Source organism: Rattus rattus, chromosome 5 (assembly GCF_011064425.1).
Source record: "Rattus rattus isolate New Zealand chromosome 5, Rrattus_CSIRO_v1, whole genome shotgun sequence".
In the NCBI taxonomy this organism is placed as follows: domain Eukaryota; kingdom Metazoa; phylum Chordata; class Mammalia; order Rodentia; family Muridae; genus Rattus; species Rattus rattus.
Genome location: NC_046158.1, coordinates 141,993,543 through 141,997,781, shown reverse-complemented (window position 1 = coordinate 141,997,781; position 4,239 = coordinate 141,993,543). Strand labels below are relative to the sequence as shown.

The following is a 4,239-nucleotide window of genomic DNA, read 5'->3' as shown; positions in this document are numbered from 1 at the left end:
CTTTGAGTCCGTGGGGGAGTATCATGGTTATCCTGTACTTTTTGGCTAATACCCACTTATCAGTGAGTACACACCATGCATATCTTTTTGGGTCTGGGTTACCTCACTCAGGATGGTATTTTCTAGTTCCATCCATTTGCCTGCAAAATTCATGATGCCTTTGTTTTTAACGAATGAGTTGTATACCATTGTATAAATGATTATTTTCTTTATCCATTCTTCAGTTGAGGCACATCTAGGTTATCTCCAGTTCCTGGCTATTATGAATAAAGCAATTATGAGCCTAGTTGAGCAAGTTTCCTCATGGAATGGCCGAAAAACTTTTGAGTATATGGCTAAGAGTAGTATAACTGGGTGATGAGGTAGAGCTGTTCAAATTTTCTGAGAAACTGCCAAATTGATTTCCAGAGTGGCTGTACAAGTTTTCATTCCCACCAGCAATGAAGGAGTGTTCCCTTGTCTCCACATCCGCATCAGCGTGTGCTGATCCTTCAGTTTTTGATCTTAGCCATTCTGATGGGTGTGAGATTGAGTCTCAGAGCCTTTTGATTTGCATTTCTCTGATGGCTAAGGAGGTTGAACATTTCTTTAAGTGCTTCTCTGCCATTAGAGATTCCTTTGTTGAGAATTCTCTGTTTAGCTCTGTCCCCCATTTTTAAATTGGGTAATTTGGGTTGTGGGTCTCTTCTTCTTCTTTTTCTTCTTGTTCTTCTTGTTCTTGTTCTTCTTGTTCTTGTTCTTCTTGTTCTTGTTCTTGTTCTTCTTCTTCTTCTTGTTCTTCTTGTTCTTGTTCTTGTTCTTGTTCTTCTTCTTGTTCTTCTTGTTCTTCTTGTTCTTCTTGTTCTTCTTGTTCTTGTTCTTCTTCTTCTTCTTCTTCTTCTTCTTCTTCTTCTTCTTCTTGTTCTTCTTGTTCTTCTTCTTCTTCTTCTTCTTGTTCTTGTTCTTCTTCTTCTTCTTCTTCTTCTTCTTCTTCTTCTTCTTCTTCTTCTTCTTCTTCTTCTTCTTCTTGTTCTTGTTCTTCTTCTTCTTGTTCTTCTTGTTCTTCTTGTTCTTCTTCTTCTTCTTCTTCTTCTTCTTCTTCTTCTTCTTCTTGTTCTTCTTGTTCTTCTTCTTCTTCTTGTTCTTCTTCTTCTTCTTCTTCTTCTTGTTCTTGTTCTTGTTCTTGTTCTTCTTCTTCTTCTTCTTCTTCTTCTTCTTCTTCTTCTTCTTCTTCTTCTTCTTCTTCTTGTTCTTGTTCTTGTTCTTCTTCTTCTTGTTCTTCTTCTTCTTCTTCTTCTTGTTCTTGTTCTTGTTCTTCTTCTTGTTCTTGTTCTTGTTCTTGTTCTTGTTCTTGTTCTTGTTCTTGTTCTTGTTCTTCTTCTTGTTCTTCTTCTTTTCTTCTTCTTCTTCTTCTTCTTCTTGTTCTTGTTCTTCTTCTTGTTCTTCTTCTTCTTGTTCTTCTTCTTCTTGTTCTTCTTCTTCTTCTTCTTCTTCTTCTTCTTCTTCTTCTTCTTCTTCTTCTTCTTCTTCTTCTTCTTCTTCTTCTCTTCTCCTCCTCCTCCTCCTCCTCCTCCTCCTCCTCCTCCTCCTCCTCCTCCTCCTCCTTCTTGAACCTGCTATTGCTGACTTTATTACCCAATAAATGAGTTAGCAATTATCACTAAATTTATATATTAAGGAAATTATATAGAGAATACTGCAAAAAAATACAGTAAAAAGACTGAAGTTTGCCCCTTTTCTGCTCAGGAAGTCCCTTTACTCCCAAGCTTCAGAGTATGTCCTCCTGGCTCCACAATGCACTGCCACTATTACTGTTTCTCTTCCTTCTGATCTTCCTTCCGTTCCCCTGAACTTCCAGAACCTTCCGGTTCAGATGTCATCTTTTTATATGCCATTTGGAAGAGTTTCAATGGTGCCTGCTGAAGGGAAGATGCTGCCTGCCTAACGTTTTCTCCTGTTTCACTGTCCTTTCAAGCAAGGAGATCTCTCATTCTGGAAATCTCTTCCTTTATCTTGTTGCACTCGTCAGCAGGCGACTGGTCCTTGAATTCGTCCATCTTGGTTTCTGTGTCATGAATAATTCCTCCAGCCATATTGACGGCTTCGACATGCTCCTTCTTTCTCCGGTCTTCCTCATCATACTTCTCTGAATTTTAAACCATATTTTCCATATCCTCTTTATCTTTGGCAGAAACATGCACGACCCCATTGGCATCAATGTCAAATGTAACCTCAATCTGAGGCACTCCATGAGGCTGGGGGAATTCCAATCACAGTGAACTGTCCTAGCAGTTTGTTGTCTCCAGCTGTCTCTCGTTCCCCTGACACACTTTAACCTCTACTTGAGTTTGTCCATCAGCGGTGGTAGTAAACACCTGGCTCTTTTTGGTTGGAATAGTGATGTTCCTATTAATAAGCTTGGTAAAGACACCTCCCAGTGTCTCAATACCTAGGGAGAGCAGAGCGACATCCAAGAATAGCACATCTGTAATGTCACCAGCCAACACGCCTCCCTGAATGGCAGCTCCGATGGCGACAGCCTCCTCAGGATTAACAGCTTTACTCGGGGCTCTGCCAAAAAGATCTTGCACATTCTGCTAAACCCTGGGCACCCTCGTCATGCCACCAACCAGAATCACTTCTCCTATGTCACTCTTGCTGACTTCTGCACCCTGCATAACTTTCTGACACGGAGCAATAGTTCTTGATTAGATCTGTGGCAATGCCTTCAAACTGAGCTCGAGTCAGCTTCATATTCAGATGCTTTGGTCCGGAAGCATCCATTGTGAGGTCTGGCAAGTGGATGTCAGGGCGCACAGAGGAGGAGAGTTCACATTTAGCCTTCTCGGCAGCTTCCCGAACCCTCTGAAGTGCCATGTCGTCTTTCGTCAAATCGACCGGTCTCCCTCTTGAACTCCTTGACGGCGTGTCGTAACAAAGCTTGGTCAAAGTCTTCGCCTCCTAAGAAAGTGTCTCCATTAGTAGATTTCACCTCGAACACTCCTTTCTGAATTTCCAGGATAGAAATGTCAAAGGTTCCTCATCATACACAGCAATGACTTTATCTTCAGATTTGTCCAGACCGCAAGCCAGAGCAGCGACTGTAGGGCCATTGATCACTCGGAGCACAGTTAGCCCAGATATCTGGCCAGCATCCATAGTGGTCTGTCGCTGTGACACAAGCAGGGACTGGGATCATAGCATTTTTTGCTGTGTGGCCCAAGTAATTTTCTGCAGTCTCCTTCATCTTCATCAACACAAATGCTCCAATCTGACTCGGAGAATAGAGTTTTTCTGGAGCCTCCACCCAGGCATCACCATTGGAGGCACGGACAATTTTAAAGGGAACATTCGTAGTGTCTTTCTGTACTTCAGGGCCGTCGTATGGCCGTTCAATAAGACGTTTTGTAGATAGGAGGTATTGTTTGGGTTGGGGACAGCTTGACGTTTTGCTGGCATACCAAGTCGCTCCCCGTCTGTTGTAAAGGCAACCACAGAAGGGGGAGTTCTGGCACCTTCAGCGTTCTCCAGGACCTTTGCATGTTTGCCCGCCATCACAGTCACACAGGAGTTAGTAACACCCAAATCAATACCAACAACTGCACCCTTGGTTGCTTCTGATGCACAATCCCTTCTTGAAACAAATCTAAAAACCTCATGACTAAGACCATTCCAGCCATCTCGGTGACGGGCAGGGGCGGGACTCTGGGTCGCTGCGGTGCCCACAAGACATGAGGCCGCAGCTCTGCTGGCGCTTATCATGGCGGCTGGATGAGGGGATACGAGGGCGAGAACAAACACCCCACAGGCCCGGAACTGCGTACATGGCGGTGGCTAAGCCTCTGGTGTCTAACTTCTTGAGTTATCTTTATATATTTTGGATATTAGCCCTCTGCCAGGTGTAGGGTTGGAGAAGATCTTTTCCCAATCTGTAGGCTGTCATTTTGTCCTTTTGACAGTGTCCTTTGACTTACAGAAGCTTTGCAGTTTCATGAGGTCCCATTTATTAATCAGTTCCTGAGTCATTGGTCTTCTGTTTAGGACATTGTCTCCTGTACTAATGATGCAAGGCTGTTGCCCGCTTTCTGTTATATTCGATTTAGTGTATCCGGATTTACATTGAGGCCTTTGATCCACTTAGACTTGAGTTTTGAGTAGGGTAATAAATATGGATCTATTTGCATTCTTCTACATGCAAACATCCAGTTAGGCCAGCACCACTTGTTGAAGATGCTTCTTTTTTTCCACTGTGCGGTTTTG

At 43.1% G+C, this 4,239-nt stretch overlaps 1 pseudogene; it reads right to left on the bottom strand.

Moving 5' to 3' along the window:
* Positions 1–1,687: 1,687 nt before the first annotated feature.
* On the bottom strand, positions 1,688–3,741 carry LOC116900738 (annotated as a pseudogene).
* Positions 3,742–4,239: the final 498 nt, after the last annotated feature.